This window comes from Macaca fascicularis, chromosome 19 (genome assembly GCF_037993035.2).
Source record: "Macaca fascicularis isolate 582-1 chromosome 19, T2T-MFA8v1.1".
Taxonomy (NCBI): domain Eukaryota; kingdom Metazoa; phylum Chordata; class Mammalia; order Primates; family Cercopithecidae; genus Macaca; species Macaca fascicularis.
In genome coordinates, this window is record NC_088393.1 from 11,523,655 (window position 1) to 11,540,979 (window position 17,325).

The 17,325-nt window shown below is 52.0% G+C and overlaps 1 protein-coding gene across 28 annotated transcripts in view; it reads left to right on the top strand.

Annotated features, from left to right (window-relative positions):
• Positions 1 to 6,375: 6,375 nt before the first annotated feature.
• Positions 6,376 to 17,325, top strand: part of SMARCA4 (SWI/SNF related BAF chromatin remodeling complex subunit ATPase 4) — a 103,024-nt gene continuing 92,074 nt past the window's right edge. For all 28 annotated transcript variants that reach the window (XR_012428389.1, XR_012428390.1, XR_012428391.1 and 25 more), the window contains exon 1: positions 6,376 to 6,551. The gene's annotated coding sequence lies outside the window, so the exon portion shown is untranslated. The remainder of the gene's footprint in view (positions 6,552 to 17,325) is intronic.

Sequence of the window (17,325 nt, forward strand, 5' to 3'; positions counted from 1 at the left end):
GCGCCCGCCACCTCGTCCGGCTAGTTTTTTTTGTATTTTTTAGTAGAGATGGGGTTTCACCGTGTTAGCCAGGATGGTCTCAATCTCCTGACCTCGTGATCCGCCCGTCTCGGCCTCCCAAAGTGCTGGGATTACAGGCTTGAGCCACCGCGCCTGGCTTTTTTTTTTTTTTTTTTTTTTTTGAGACAGAGTCTCGTTCTGTTGCCCAGGCTGGATGGAGTTCAGCGGCACGATCTCAGCTCACTGTAGCTTCTGCCTCCTGAGTTCAAGCAATTCTCATACCACAGCCTCCCAAGTAGCTGGGATTACAGGCGTGAGCCACCGTGCCAGGAATTTTTTTTTTTTTTTTTTTAATTGAGAAGGAGTTTTGCTCTTAGTTGCCCAGGCTGGAGCGCAATGGTGCAATCTAGGCTCACTGCAATCTCTGCCTCCCAGCTAATTTATTTATTTTTAGTAGAGACAGGGTTTCTCCATGTTGGTCAGGCTGGTCTCGAACTCCCGACCTCAGGTGATCCACCCACCTCAGCCTCCCAAAGTGCTAGGATTACACACATAAGCCACCGCACGCCTGGCTGATTTTTTTTTTTTTTTGAGATGGAGTCTCGTTTTGTCGTCCAGGCTGGAGTGCAATGGTGTGATCTCAGCTCACTGCAACTTCTACGTCCCAGGTTCAAGCGATCCTCCTGCCTCAGCCTCCAGAGTAGCTGGGACTACAGGTGTGTGCCACCATGCCTGGATAATTTTTGTATTATTATTTTTTTTAAAGTAAAGATGGTGTTTCCTCATATTGGCCAAGCTGGTCTCAAACTCCTGATCTTGTGATCTGCCTGCCTTGGCCTCCCAAAGTGCTGGGACTACAGGTGTGAGCCACTGTGCCTGGCCTACACTTACGATTTTTAAGAGGCTGTTACTGTCTTCTGTTTTCAGAGCAGTGCATTTCAAGTTTACAAAATTGCCTAGCATGGTAGCTCACACCTGTAATCCCAGCACTTTGGGAGGCTGAGGTGGGAGGACTGCTTGAGCTCAGGAGATCAAGACCAGCCTGGGCAACATGGCAAAACCCCATCTCTACAAAAAAAAAACAAAAATTAACCAGGTGTGGAGGTGCGCACCAGTAGCCCCAGCTACTCAGGAGGCTGAGGCGGGAGGATGGCTTGAGCTCTGGAGGTTGATGCTGCAGTGAACCATGACTGTGCTACTGCACTCCAGCCTGGGTGTGACAGAGTGAGACCTTGCCTCAAAAAGTAACTAACTGGCCGGTGCGGTGGCTCACACCTGTAATCCCAGCACTTTGGGAGGCTGAGGCAGGCGAATCACGAGGTCAGGAGATCGAGACCATCCTGGCTAACACGGTGAAACCCCATCTCTACTAAAAAATACAAAAAAAACTAGCCGGGCGAGGTGGCGGGCGCCTGTAGTCCCAGCTACTCGGGAGGCTGAGGCAGGAGAATGGCGTGAACCCGGGAGGCGGAGCTTGCAGTGAGCTAAGATCCGGCCACTGCACTCCAGCCTGGGCGACAGAGCCAGACTCCCTCTCAAAAAAAAAAAAAAAAAAAAAAAAAAAAAAAAAAAAAAAAATTGGCCGGGCGCGGTGGCTCAAGCCTGTAATCCCAGCACTTTGGGAGGCTGAGACGGGCGGATCATGAGGTCAGGAGATCGAGACCATCCTGGCTAACATGGTGAAACCCCGTCTCTACTAAAAAATACAAAAAACTAGCCGGGCGAGGTGGTGGGCGCCTGTAGTCCCAGCTACTCGGGAGGCTGAGGCAGGAGAATGGCGTGAACCCGGGAGGCGGAGCTTGCAGTGAGCTGAGATCTGGCCACTGCACTCCAGCCTGGGTGACAGAGCGAGACTCCATCTCAAAACAAACAAACAAACAAACAAACAAACAAAAAAATTAGCCAGGTGTGGTGGCGGGCGCCTGTAGTCCCAGCTACTCCAGAGGCTGAGGCAGGAGAATGGTGTGAACCTGGAAGGCGGAGCTTGCAGTGAGCCGAGATCACGCCACTGCACTCCAGCCTGAGCGACAAAGCGAGACTCCCTCTCAAAAAAAAAAAAAAAAGTAACTAACTTAATAAATAAATGTTTATAAAGTCATTAGAAGAATTGGTGTGCAGCCCCAGGGAAAAGTAATAGCTGGATGAGACCAGCACAGCAAAACGCCTTTCCTGAGAGAAGCAGAGCTGCTGAGGCCCAGACTCAGCCGGGCTTACTCTCTCACATCTGCAGGTGATGTTCGGGAAAGCCCGGCTTGATTTGCCTTGGGACAGCTTCCAGCAGCTCCAGTTCAGGGTTGGAAAACTTGTTCTGCCACTGTCTTGTGGATGCCACTCCCAGATTTATATATTTATTTTTTGATGGACTCTCGCTCAGTCACCCAGGCAGGAGTGCAGTGGTGTGATCTCACTGACTGCAATCTCCGCCTCCTAGGTTGGAGAGATTCTCCTGCCTCAGCCTCCCAAGTAAAACTGGGACCACAGGTGCCCGCCACCAAGCCTGGCTAACTTTTGTATTTTTAGTAGAGACAGTGTTTTCCCATGTTGGCCAGGCTGGTTTCAAACTCCTGGCCTCAAGTGATCTGCCCCCCTTGGCCTCCCAAAGTGCTAGGATTACAGGAAAGAGCCACAGCGCCCAGAGCAATCTTAGGTGGATTTTCTCCATTTTAGTTGTACTCATTTGTGTGTGTGTGTGGGTGTGTGTGTGAGTGTGTAGTAAATTTTATACGATTTGCTTCCTACGTAGGTTTGCATATTCACCCCCACATTCAAAATACTGATCAGGGCTGAGGTGAGTGGCTCACTTGAGGTCAGGAGTTCCAGACCCACCTGGCTAACGTGGTGAAACCCCGTCCCTACTAGAAATACAAAAATTAGCCAGGCATTGTGGTGGGCGCCTGCAATCTCAGCCATTTTGGAGGCTGAGGCAGGAGAATTGCTTGAACCCAGGAGGTGGAGGTTGCAGTGAGCCAAGACTGTACCACTATACTCCAGCCTGGGAGACAGAGCAAGACTCCATCTCAAAACAAAACAAATTAATCAGATAGTATGTAACATTTTTGAGATTGGCTTCCCGCCCCTCCCCTCCCTGCTCCCACCCAGAGCATAATTTCCTAGAGATTCATTCATCTCAGCTGTTGTGCATCTCAGTAGTTTATTCCTATTTAGTTTTTTGAGACTGGGTCTCGCTCTGTGGCCCTGGCTGGAGTGCAGTGATGAAATCATGACTCACGCAGCTTTGATCTCCTGGCCTCAAGTGATTCTCTCTCCTCAGCCTTCCGAGTAGCTGGGACTATAGGCTGAATGAGCACCCCTTGCTCATTTTTTTTTTTTTCTGAGACGGAGTCTTGCTCTGTCGCCCAGGCTGGAGCGCAGTGGCCGGATCTCAGCTCACTGCAAGCTACGCCTCCCGGGTTCACGCCATTCTCCTGCCTCAGCCTCCCGAGTAGCTGGGACTACAGGCGCCCGCCACCTCGTCCGGCTAATTTTTTGTATTTTTTAGTAGAGGCGGGGTTTCACCGTGTTAGCCAGGATGGTCTCAATCTCCTGACCTCGTGATCCGCCCGTCTCGGCCTCCCAAAGTGCTGGGATTACAGGTTTGAGCCACCGCGCCCAGCCGAACCTTGCTCATTTTTAAAAGTTTTCTAGAGATACCGTCTCATCTCCCTATGTTGGCCAGGCTGGTCTCAAACTCCTGGGCTCAGGCGATCCTCTTACCTCGGCCTCCGAAAGTGCTGGTATTACAGGCATGAGCCACCATGCCTAGTTTGATGATTACTCTTGATGGAGACCCAAAGTGCCATAATTCAGAGCCAGAATCTTTTTTTTTTTTTTTTTTTTTTTTGAGACGGAGTCTGGCTCTGTCGCCCAGGCTGGAGTGCAGTGGCGCGATCTCGGCTCACTGCAAGCTCCGCCTCCCGGGTTCACGCCATTCTCCTGCCTCAGCCTCCCGAGTAGCTGGGACTACAGGCGCCCACAACCGCGCCCGGCTAATTTTTTGTATTTTTAGTAGAGACGGGGTTTCACCGTGGTCTCGATCTCCTGACCTTGTGATCCGCCCGCCTCGGCCTCCCAAAGTGCTGGGATTACAGGCGTGAGCCACCGCGCCCGGCCAGAGCCAGAATCTTAGAAGAGCTTAATAAATTCAACTTAAGATAAAAAAAAAAAAGGCTAAAATAAAACACAAAATTTCTGACAAGTGTGGGCAGTCAGGTTTCCATATGTAGTTGGTAGAAGGGGTATGCTTAGTATAAACATAATGTGAAATGCTGGGTATTTCCTGAATTGTGTTAAAACCACAGCTACCGGCCAAAATAAAACTATTACCCTGAGTTTCTGTCTTGGAAGAATTGTTTTCTGAACTGTATATCTCACTGCTAGGTTTAGGGAAATCACCTTTTCTTTTTTTCTTGTGAGACAGAGTCTCGCTTTGTCACCAGGCTGGAGTGCAGTGGCACGATCTCGGCTCATGGCAACCTGTGCCTTCTGGGTTCAAGAGATTCTCCTACCTCCGCCTCCCAAGTAGCTGGGACTACAGGCGCATGCCACCACCCCCAGCTAATTGGAAAATCACCTTGAGGCCCAGATTTGAGGGCAAGAGGTCATCTTCCCTCCCTCCCCCTCCTTTCTTTCTTTCTTTCTCTGTCTTCTTTTTTTTGAGACGGAGTCTCCCTCTGTCAACTCTGTCACCAGGCTTGAGTGTAGTGGGGTGATCTCGGCTCACTGCAACCTCACCTCTGCCTCCTGAGTTCAAGCGATTCTCCTGCCTCAGCCTCCCGAGTAGCTGGGATTATAGGTGCCCACCACCATGCCCAGCTAATTTTTGTATTTTTAGTAGAGACGGGGTTTCACCATGTTGGCCAGGATGGTCTCCATCTCTTGACCTCGTGATCTGCCTGTCTCGGCCTCCCAAAGTGCTGGGATTACAGGCCTGAGCCCGGCCAATTTTTTTTTTTTTTTTGGAGGTGCAGTCTTGCTGTGTCACCCCAGCTGGAGTGCAATGGTGCGCTCTCGGCTCACTGCAACCTCGCCCTCTGGGGTTTAAGCAATTCTCCTGCTTCAGCCTTCTGAGTAGCCAGGATTATAGGCGCCTGCCACCATGCCAGCTAATTTTTGTATTTTTAGTAGAGACAGGGTTTCACCATATTTGTCAGGCTGGTCTTGAACTCCTGACCTTGTGATTTGCCTGCCTTGGCCTCCCAAAGTGTTGGGATTACAGGTGTGAGTCACCGTGCCTGGCCTCTTTTTTTGTTTTTTGAGACGGAGTCTTGCTCTGTTGCCCAGGCTAGAATGCGATGTTATAATCTCGGCTCACTGCTAGCTCCGCCTCCCGGGTTCACGTCATTCTCCTGCCTCAGCCTCCTGAGTAGTTTAGGACTACAGGCGCCTGCCAACATGCCCGGCTAATTTTTTGTATTTTTACTAGAGACCGGGTTTCACCATGTTAGCCAGGATGGTCTCGATCTCCTGACCTCATGATCCACCAGCCTAGGCCTCCCTAAGTGCTGGGATTACAGGCGTGGCCTACCGCGCCCGGCTAATTTTTGTATTTTTAGTAGAGACGGGGTTCACCGTGTTGGTCAGGCTGGTCTCTAACTCCTGACCTCAGGTGATCCGCCCGCCTCGGTCTCCCAAAGTGCTGGATTACAGGCGTGAGCCACCAAGTTCAGCCTCTCACACTGCGCTCTTTTGCTTATTAATCTTGCTTCTTGTCCTCCTCCCCCACTAGACCGTGGGATCCACGGTGGCTGAGATACAGTAGCAGATCAATAAATATTTGCTAAGCTAATTAACGGCACTCGGGAGGTTTTGCAGAGAAGGCGGCCACGGTCGGGCCCCGCCTAGCTCCCCAAACAGGCCTTGCCGCCCCAGATCAGGGATCAAAGCGGTTCCCAAGCGCGCCCTTGGTCCGCGGAAAACCACTGCCCGGTCTTGGCCCAGGCGGCCGGTCCTACGGTCCAGGGTTCCTATTTCCGAGCCTCAGGAACCTCCTTTCCCCATGGATCCCACAGCCACCGGGATCCCATCCCCCAATTGCCCCGCCGCCACCGCCGTCGCCGTCGCCGCCGCAGTGGCGCCCGCTCTGCGCATGCTCCCGTGCGTCAGGACGCGCGGCGTGCGGAGGGCGAAGCTGCCCGTGCGCAGGCGCGAGGCCTCGCAGCCCGAGTGGGGCGGTGCACGGGACGCGCGTGCTTCCTCCGGACCACGCCCACCTCTGTCAGCTCTGGAGCGGGCGCGCACGCGCGGGGGGAGAGGAAGGGCGGGCTGGCGCGCGCACAAGGCTGGGCAGGCGGCGGAAGCTGGAGAGGCCGCCGCGGTGCTGAGGGGGAGGGGAGCCGGCGAGCGCGCGCGTAGCGGGGGCGCGGGCGGCGCGCGTGTGTGTGAAGGGGGGGCGGTGGCCGAGGCAGTCGGGCGCGCGCGCGAGGCTTCCCCTCGCTTGGCGGCTGCGGCGGCTTCTTTGTTTCGTGAGGAGAAGCGAGACGCCCACTCTGCCCCCGGCCCCGCGCGGAGGGGCGGGGGCGGCGCCGGGAAGGCGACGGCGCCGGCGGCTCCCGGTAAGGAACGCGGGCCGCGGGGGCAGCGCGGCGCGGGGCCAGGGAGGGCGGTTTGAATGGAGCCGGGGCGCCGAGGGGGGAGGGGGCCGCCGGCGCGCCCTGTGCGGGACCGGGGTACGGCGGCGCCCGAGGGTCAAGAAGCGCCGCCGGCAGCCGCGCTCGTGGGGAAGGCCACAGCGTCGCGAGGCCGCGGCAGCGGCGGTCCCCGCGGAGCGGCGGGGTGGGTGGGGGGCCCGGGCCGCGTGGAGGCCGCGCGATCCTCTCTGCGCGCGCTCTCGCCGGGGTCGCCGGACAAAGCTCGCCCCCCTCGCCCGGCACCCCTACAGTAGCCCTCCCAATTGCAGCGGCTCCAACAATAGGCAGGCGTTGGGGCTTTTCTGGCTGCGTGTTAAGGGGTCCGACCCGAATGTTGCCTTTTTGGCGAAGCTACGATCTGGGCTCAGTAGCCAAACCTCCAGATATGTCCGGCGTCGGCCGGACACGGGCATTAGCGGCCCCCTTGGGCTAGCCGACTTCAAATTGTCTTAAAAACGCGTCATTCCAGATTTTCAAGGAAAGGTAAAGGACTCCCCCAATGACTTTCAGTTAGTGACTTCAAAATGTTTGCCCGGAATTGGGGTTGGGGATGGGGTCGGCGGCAAGTAAGGGAGCACGGTGGAAATCCTTTGCTGTGTAAAAGCATTGCTTTTCTTTTGCATCCTTTTTCCTCCTTCCCAATTGGTTTTTCAGATTAAGGCTTTTATTTTCAACGTGGACCTTTTAGGCGAGTGTTTTGTCCGGATCTTGAAGACACCAGTCTTGATTTTTTTTTTTTTTTTTTTTTTTTGGTCAATGTCTCCTTGGGGAAAGTAGAAAGGGAGTAAGCGGAAAAGCCACTTCGCAGGAATTTGAAACAAGTTTTCAGTTTGGATTGATAGGGTGCATTAAGCTTGATTCCTGGTGCTGTCAGTCACTTAGCACACTGTCACTTTAGGGAAGTGCTTAACCTCTCTGAACCTCTTAGTTTTCCTCCTTTGTGAAAGCTCCTTTGTGAAAGGGGGTAATCTCCCAAATGCAGTTGGTAAAAGCCTGTAAAATGGTTCCTGGCAAGTGGGAAGCACTGTTGTTACTGTCTGGTTCAGTCTCCCTCATTGTTCAGCAAATAACTTCTTGAGGTCCTACTAAGTGTTGGATGGTCGGGGGGTTGGATCCTGGAACCTCTGCAGTCTTGGAGGGGATCGGGTGGTCAACGTGGGAACAAACACTCTTGGCCTGTCATTTAATGCTCTTGACCTGCGCTGTGAGAGGGACACAGCGGACAGGCAGGGGATCGGTGGTAGCCAGAGATCACGGGGGCTGCCTGAAAGAGGGGCCCTCAAAATCAGGGAGGATATATGTAGGATTGTATTTTGTTTTTGAGACAGTCTTGCCTGTCGCCCAGGCTGAAGTTCAGTGTCCCGATCTCCGCTCACTGTAACCTCTGCCTCCTGGGTTCAAGCGATTCTCCTGCCTTAGCCTCCTGAGTAGCTGGGACTACAGGTGCCCGCCACCACGCCTGGCTAATTTTTGTATTTTTAGTAAATATGGTGTTTTACCATGTTGGCCAGGCTGGTCTCAAACTCCTGACCTCAGGTGATCCACCCACCTCGGCCTCCCAAAGTGCTAGGACTACATGTGTGAGCCACCGCGCCAGAAGTGTATTTTGACTTTCCCTGGCCACCTGGGACTAGCCATTGTTCCCCTCAGCTATACTCACGCATCACCTTGGTCCTTTCCGGTGTAGCTGTCACCCCCAGCACCGTGAGAGCTGGGGTTGTGTCTGCCTGGCTGACCCCAGAGTACTCTGGGCCTGACACATAGTAGGTCTTTAGAGAAATTCTGTGGATTGAATGAGGGGGGTGGGGTCCTGTGGAAGATCACGTGACCATCTGTGTAAAAGGCTTGGTGCAGGGTGGGGTGCAGTGGCTCACACCTGACATCCCAGCAATTTGGAAGGCTGAGGTGGGGGAATTGCTCGAGCCCAGGAATTTGAGACTAACTTGGGCAACATAGTGAGACCTCATCTCTACAAAATATATAAAAATTAGCTGGGTGTGGTGGCATGTGCCAGTGGTCCTAGCTACTCAGGAGGCTGAGGTGGGAGGATTGCTTGAACCAGAGACGTGGAGGCTGCAGTGAACCATTCTTGCGCCCCTGCATTCCAGCCTGGGTACTAGAGTAAGAATGTCTCAAAAAAAAAAAAAAAAAAAAAAAGAAAAAGGAGAAAAAAAAGCTTGGTGCAGAACTGGGCATGGGTTGTAAGGGATACAGGTTAGTTATTTTAACAGTTTTGGAACTTTCCAAGCCATTGTTTCCCGAACCTCAGTTGTCTTCCTCTCCCCTACAAAGTGTGGGGTGGTGGTTAGCGTGGGGCGGTGGTAAGGAGTACCCATTCTGGAATCAGACCTCCTGAATTCACACCCAGCTCTTGAAATCCTAGCTTAACCTCAAACGAGGCGCTTAGCAGTAGGGCCCCCACTTGTGAAACAGGTAGGACGAGGATGCCTGAAACTTCACAGGCTTCTTGTGAGGGTTGAATGAGGTCACATGGGAAGCCGCTAACACACTGCAGCACCTGATGCATAGTGAACACTCGATTTTTTTTTTTTTTTGAGATGGAGTCTTGTTCTGTCACCTGGGCTGAAGTGCAATGCCCCTGTAGTCCCAAGCTCCTTGAGAGTCTGGGGCAGGAGGTCCAGGCTGCAGTGAGCCGTGATTGAGCCACTGCACTCCAGCCTGGGTGACGAAGCGAGACCCTGTCTAAAAAAAGAAATAAAAATTAATGCATACCTAGTTAGGAAAGTAATAAATGGTTTTGCATGGGCCACCTAAAATCATTTTGTGTTCAGCCCTTTAGGAGATGTAAATGTTGATGGTGCAGGCTTTTGAGCAGGGGAGGTGGTATCATCAGAGGTAGGGTGATACAGGGCAATGCAGTGGTCTCCAAACTTTTTGTCAGTGAGGAGCATTCCAACATATGTGTATTTATTTACAATTTATTTGCATACCTTTGCTTCTCCTTGGGGACCCTCAAAACACCTGGAAATAACCTTAGACCAAATCCATGTCTTGGCTGTTTATGGGAGGTGGGAGCATGGGAGGGACTAGGGTTTTGGGCAGATGTCTAGTGGAACTTTCTTTTTTTTTTTTTTTTTTTGAGATAGAGTCTTACTTTTGTTGCCCAGGCTGGAGTGCAATGGCACGATCTCATCTCACTGTAACCTCTACCTCCTGGGTTTGAGCAATTCTTCTGACTCAGCCTCCTGAGTAGCTGAGATCACAGGTGTGTGCCACCACACCCAACTAAGTTTTGTATTTTTAGTAGAGACGGGGTTTTACCATGTTGGCCAAGCTGGTTTTGAATTCCTGACCTCAACTGATCCACCCACCTTGGCCTCCCGAAGTACTGGGATTACAAGCATGAGCCACTGTGCCCGGCCCTTTTTTTTTTTTTTTTTTTTTGAGACAGAGTCGTTCTGTCGCCCAGGCTGGAGTATAGTGGCGCGATCTTGAGTCACTGCAGCTGCCGCCTCCCGGTCTCAAGCGATTCTCATGCCTCAGCCTCTCGAGTGGCTGGCACTACAGATGTGCACCACCACGCCCAGCTAATTTTTGTATTTTTAGTAGAGACTGGGTTTCACCATGTTGGCCAGGCTGGTCTCGAACTCCTGGCCTCTTGTGATCTTCCCACCTCAGCCTCCCAAAGTGCTGGGATTACAGGAGTGAGCCACCGTGTCCGGCCAGTGGAACTTTCTATCAGTAAGGAAACTTTCTATCAGTTCCATCGGTGGAACTTTCTATCAGTAAGGAAACAGAGGCCTAGGGTTATTTTCTTTCACAAGCGCTGTCAAGTCAACTGCCTGGGTTTGACTCCTGGGTTTGTCTTTTTCCGTCCCTAGGTCATCAAGGCTGCCGTGGCACAGAGGGACCCATTCATGGTGCCTATAGACAGAACACAATGTGAATGGCGCCCCCTGGAGTTGTGCAAGAAATGACCCAGTCACTCTGCCCCATTTATGTGGCAAACAAGCATGCATTTAGTGCCTGCCATGTGCCAGGCACTGCTGGGGAGCTGGGTGTTCCGTGGGGAATGGGCAGACAAGGGTCCTGTTCTCAGTAGCTCACATCCCACTCTTGATTTGCAAAGCGGGGCAGTATTAGTACCCAGGTTGTAGGATTGCTGCAAGAGCTCAACAACCAGTGACAAATGCGAAGTGCTTAGGATGGTGCCTGGCATGTAGTGCTAAACAGTTGTTAGGTCTCATCATTTATCGGGATTTCTGCAACAGCCTGGTGGGATGACATAGATAATATATTTTTTCCTCTCGTAAGAAGTTCTATATGTTTCTTTTTTTTTTTTTTTTTTGAGACGGAGTCTTGCTCTGTGCCCCAGGCTGGAGTGCAGTGGCGCGATCTCGGCTCACTGCAAGCTCCGCCCCCCCGGGTTCACGCCATTCTCCTGCCTCAGCCTCCCGAGTAACTGGGACTACAAGCGCCCACCACCTCGCCCGGCTAATTTTCTTGTATTTTTAGTAGAGACAGGGTTTCACCGTGTTAGCCAGGATGGTCTCGATCTCCTGACCTCGTGATCCGCCCGTCTCGGCCTCCCAAAGTGCTGGGATTACAGACTTGAGCCACCGCGCCCGGCCAGTTCTATATGTTTCAAAGTGGTAGCAAAGGAATTAGCTCCTCCATTTTGTCCTTAATGGTTGCGCGTTAACAGCAGGGATACATTCTGAGGAATGTGTTGTGAGATGATTTTGTGGTTGTGTGAAGATTGTAGAGTGTGCTACACACATCTGGATGGTGGCGCCTCATCCACATGTAGGCTCTGTGGTATAGCCTGTTGCTCCCAGGCTGTAAACCTGTACAGCATGTCCCTGTACTGATTATTGTAGGCAATTGTGACCCGATGGTGTTTGTGTATCTAAATATATCTAAACATAGAAAACATATGGGAAAAATACAGTATTATGATCTTTAATAAATTTTTCTAACTAGACAATTCAAAGAGGAAGGTATAATCTTATGAGACTATTTTATATTTGGTCTGTCATTGGCCAGAATGTTACGTGGTGAAGAAAACCATGCTTTGAAATTTCACCATAAGGCATTGGAAAGGGGAGAGTGTCTTTAATGGCATGGGTTTTGTTTTGTTTTGTTTTGTTTTTTTGAGACGGAGTCTTGCTGTGTCGCCCAGGCTGGAGTGCAGTGGCGTGATCTTGGCTCACTGCAAGCTCCGCCTCCTGGGTTCACGCCATTCTCCCGCCTCAGCCTCCCAAGTAGCTGAGACTACAGGCGCCCGCCACCACGCCCGGCTAGTTTTTTGTATTTTTAGTAGAGACGGGGTTTCACCATGTTAGCCAGGATAGTCTCGATCTCCTGACCTCGTGATCCACCGGCCTCGGCCTCCCAAAGTGCTGGGATTACAGGCTTGAGCCACCGCGCCCGGCCTTGTTTTTTTTTTTTGAGGTGAAGTTTCCCTCTTGTTGCCCAGGCTGGAGTGCAATGGCGCGATCTTGGCTCACTGCAACATCCGCTTCCTGGGTTCAAGCGATTCTCCTGCCTCAGCCTCCCGAGTAGCTGGGATCACAGGCGCCCGCCACCACATCCGGCTAATTTTTTGTATATTTAGTAGGGATGGAGTTTCATCATGTTGACCAGGCTGATCTTGAACTTCTGACCTCAGGTGATCCACCTTCCTCAGCCTCCCAAAGTGCAGGATTACAGACATGAGCCACTGCGCCTGGCCGGGTTTTTAAAAATATCAAATGTTCAGCCAAGTGTGATGGCTCATGCCTGTAATCCCCACACTTTGGGAGGCCAAACAGGGCAAATCACTTGATCCCAGGAGTCCAAGACCAGCCTGGGCAGCATGGCAAAACCCCATCTCTACAAAAAAGTTAAAAAATTAGCCGGGCGTGGTGTTGCACGCCTGTAGTCCCAGCTACTTGGGAGGTTGAGGTGGGAGGATCAAGCCCAGGAGGTGGAGGCTGCAGTAAGCTGTGATTGCACCACTGCACTCCAACCTGGGTTATGGAACAAGACCCTATCTTTAAAAAGCCGGATGGGTTGGGCTGGGTGCAGTGGCTAACGCCTGTAATCCTAGCACTTTGGGAACCTAAGGCAGGTGGATTGCCTGAGCTCAGGAGTTTAAGACCAGCCTGGGCAACACGGTGAAACCCTGTCTCTACGAAAATACAAAAGAAAGTAGGCGGGCGTGGTGGCATGTGCCTGTAGTCCTAGCTACTTGGGAGAGTGAGGCAGGAGAATTGCTTGAACCTGGGAGGCCGAGGTTGCGGAGATTGTGCCACTGCACTCCAGTCTGGATAACAGAGCAAGACTCCGTCTCTTTAATAAAAAAAAAAAAAAACAAAAAAAAAAACCCCGGGTGGGAAGGATAACAGCTGCTCTAATACTGGGGGAAGGTATGAGAGGGAACAGGTCAGAATGAAGCCTGAGGCTGAATGGAGGAGCTTCAGGTGCTGCCACCCTCATAGGTGTCAACCCTAAGGAGACATAGCAGACTCATTAGTATGCCCAGTGATTTCTTGATTGAAGTTTTCTGTTAACTGCATCCTGAGGAGATTAATTTTTCAGGGTGTGGGATTGACGGGCATGTGAATTGTGGCCTCAACTCTTTTTCATATATGGGAAAGGGCCTGGATGGAAGTGCCAAGTGTAGCTGGGTTTGTTGTTACAGGGCAGAGAGAAGGGGTGCATTGATTTCCCTCCAATTCCCTCAGGGAAGGGGGCTTTCTTTTTTTTTTTTCTTTTTTTTTGAGACGGAATCTCGCTCTGTCGCCCAGGCTGGAGTGCAGTGATGCGATCTCGGCTCACTGCAAGCTCCGCCTCCTGGGTTCACACCATTCTCCTGCCTCAGCCTCCCGAGTAGCTGGGACTACAGGCGCCCGCCACCAAGCCCGGCTAATTATTTTTTTGTATTTTTAGTAGAGACGGGGTTTCACCATGTTAGCCAGGATGGTCTCGATCTCCTGACCTCGTGAATCACCCTCCTCGGCCTCCCAAAGTGCTGGGATTACAGGCGTGAGCCACCGCGCTCGGACGGAAGAGGGCCTTCTTTAGAAAACAGTTAAATGTTAGCAGGGTGGAAACCATCCCTGGCCCCTTTCAATTTTTTTTTTTTTTTTTTTTTTTTTTTGAGACAGAGTTTCGCTCTTGTCATCCAGGCTGGAGTGCAATGGCGTGAGCTTGGCTCACCTCAACCTCCGCCTCCCAGGTTCAAGCGATTCTCCTGCCTCAGCGTCCTGAGTAACTGGGATTACAGGCATGCGCCACCACGCCCGGCTAATTTTCTATTTTTAGTAGAGACAGGGTTTCTCCATGTTGGTCAGGCTAGTCTCGAACTCCCGACCTCAGGTGATCCACCTGCCTTGGCCTCCCAAAGTGTTGGGATTATGGGCATGAGCCACCGTGCCCGGCCTCAAATTTTTTTTAAGTCCCAGACTGGTTTCCAGAGCTTTACTGTTGGGGACTCTGTTACCTCCCTAAAGGGACATAGCTTCATCTATGTATGTGGACACTTGTCACTGTGAACCGTTTTGCCCTGCGTGCAGCCAGCTGTGAGTGTGATAGAGGAGCACGAGCCCCATTTTTAGTGGCAAACGACTTTAAAATGGTTCTTTGAGGTGCTTTTTTTTCCCCCCCACTTTTTATTTTTTTAGAGACGGAGACTTGCTGTGTTGCCCAGGCTGACCTTTAACTCCTGGACTCAAGTGATCCTCCGGCCTCCACCTCCTGACTAGCTGTAATTACAGGCGTGATCTGCTGTGCTAGCTCTTGGGGGTTTTTTAGGTTTTCTGTTGGCCACTGACAAGTCATGCCCCAGTGGCTCAGGAAGCAGGTGGCTGATGTGACAGTTGCTGCTCACCTGTTCCAGTGGGAGACTTGAGGGGGAGGGTCTGCTGTATGCGACCCAGCTTGCCCCGAAAGTCCCAGTAAAGGGGCACAGTGGATGTCTCATTGTGCCCAGGGAGCTGAAACTGGCCCTGTGATGATCAAATGTGATTCTGGCACAGCCTGGACTGGCTGGGCACCAGAAGGCCTTCCCCACCTCCTGGAGGCATCTCCTGGGTGCTCCCGCCTGTGGGAGTGGCTCTTGGCTTGCCCTTCCTCTTGGCTCTGCCCTTCCTCGATCTTCAAGGTTCTCATCCTATCCCTTTTGATCCTCGGCCTGAATCAGTTACTCAGGCCCTGGAGTCAGCGAGACTTGAGGTGGGATTCTCTTCTGCATGACTTAACCTCTTTGAACTCAGAATTCCGTTTTCCCAACAGAATCTCCCTGACCTCCACCCCCCACCTCAGGAACCAGGGGCTGAACCCTGGCCCTGCTTGGCTTTGCCAAGCCTTGCTCTAGGGCTTGGTCAGCCTCGAGGAAGGGGGGTCTTTTTATGTTTATTTAAAAATTTATGTTTTAGGTTTGACTTTCTTTTTTTTTTTTTTTTTTTTTTTTTTTTTTTGAGACGGAGTCTCGCTCTGCCACCCAGGCTGGAGTGCAGTGGCCGGATCTCAGCTCACTGCAAGCTCCGCCTCCCGGGTTCACGCCATTCTCCTGCCTCAGCCTCCCGAGTACCTGGGACTACAGGCGCCCGCCACTGCGCCCGGCTAGTTTTTTGTATTTTTTAGTAGAGACGGGGTTTCACCGTGTTAGCCAGGATGGTCTCGATCTCCTGACCTCGTGATCCGCCCGTCTCGGCCTCCCAAAGTGCTGGGATTACAGGCTTGAGCCACCGCGCCCGGCCTTAGGTTTGACTTTCTTAGAAGTGGAGGTCTTGCTGTTATCTCCCAGGCTGGTCCTGAACCCCTTGGCTCAAAGGATCTGCCTACTTCAGCCTCCCAAAGTGCTGGGATTATGGGCGTGAGCCACCACACCCGGCCCCTTTTTATATTTCTTTCTTTTTTTGAGGCGGAGTTTGGCTCTTGTTACCCAGGCTAGAGTGCAATGGCATGGTCTTGGCTTACCACAACCTCTGCCTCCTGGCTTCAAGTGATCCTCCTGCCTCAGCCTCCCGAGTAGCTTGGATTAAAGACATGCGCCACTACGCCCAGCTAATTTTGTATTTTTAGTAGAGACGAGATTTCTCTGTGTTGGTCAGGCTGATCTCAAACTCCCAACCTCAGGTGATCCGCCTGCCTCAGCCTCCCAAAGTGCTGGGATTACAGGCTTGATTCACTGCGCCCGGCCCCCTCTACGTTTCTAACAGCACGTCCCAGCCGAGACCCTGGTGCTCACCCTTGCCTCTTCTCTTGCCCTCACCTGCACATCCATTCCATCAGCATGTCCAGAGAAATTAAAGTCATCAGACCGTGCCACTCCTGTGCCTGGAACATTCTAGCACCTCCCCACTGCACTGGATGCTCCTGGAGCCCCTTTACTGCGGCCCTCAAGGCCTATGACTTCTCCCCTACACCCCACTTGCAGCCGCACCCACTTGTCCTCTGAGGTATGATATGAAATATATTTGGTCTTTGTGCCACATGTCATAGGAGTGATAGGGGTGTCTTTTAAAATTCATAATGAGCCCCTTTTGATCACAGCTGAGTTTATGCTTATGAGGTGATTTAGGGTGGGGCTCCTAGATAGCCCAGGATGGGGCTGGTCACCAGAAAGACCAAGTGGTTAGAGGGTGGCATGCGCAGAGGGGGTGGTGAAACTCTGCATCTCTTCCATCTGGTTGACTGCGAGTCGTATCCGTTATAATAAACCATTAATGGGAAGTGAAGTGCCTGCCTTAGTTCTGGGCGCTGCTTTAGCAAATCAATCAAATTGAGGAGGGGGCTGTGGGAATTCCCAGTTTATAGGTGGCTAGGCAGAAGCACTGGACCCTGGGATGTGCAAGTGGCATTTGTAGTGGGAGCAGTCTTGTGGGGCAGGTCTTCTTTTCCTTTTAGAGACAGAGTGTCACTCTCTCAACCAGGCTGGAGTGCAGTGGTGCAGTCATAGCTCACGGCAGCGTCCAGCTCCTGGGCTCATGTCATGCTCCTGAGTAGCTGGGACTACAGGTGCGCACCACTGCCAGGCTTAGCTAATTTTTACATTTTTTTGTCAAGACAGAGTGCTATGCTTCCCAGGCTGGTTTCAGACTCTTGGCCTCAAGCAGTCCTCCCTAAGCGCCGTGGTTAGGCGAGCCCACTGCATCTGGCCGATAAAGTCCTTAACTTGTGGGAGATAGGGTCTGAATTGAGTTAAATTATAGGACACCCAGCTGGTGTTTGGAGACTTGGAGAATTACTTGGAAAAGACCCATGCGTCTGGTCACAGAAGTGTTCTCTGTTGTGAGAGTATTTTCTCTGAGTTGGTTTTCTCTGAGTTGGTGTCAAAAGTGCTGTGTGAGAGTGTAGAGAAACGAAGTGTGGGCCGGGCGCCGTGGCTCACGCCTGTAATCCCAGCACTTTGGGAGGCTGAGGCGGGTGGATCAGCTGAGGTCAGGAGTTTGAGACCAGCCTGACCAACATGGAGAAACCCAGTCTACTAAAAATACAAAATTAGCTGGGTGTGTTGGCTCGTGCCTGCAATCCCAGATACTTGAAGGCTGAGGCAGGAGAATCGCTTGAACCCAGGAGGTAGAGGTTGCAGTGAGCCGAGATCGCACCATTGCACTCTAGCCTGGGCAAGAAGAGTGAAACTTCATCTTAAAAAAGAAAGAAAGAAAGAAAGAAATGGAGTGTTTTCCCACCCTCCCTGCTCCAGCCACACTGGCTGACTTGCTGTGCTTTGGAATATGCCAAGCACGGT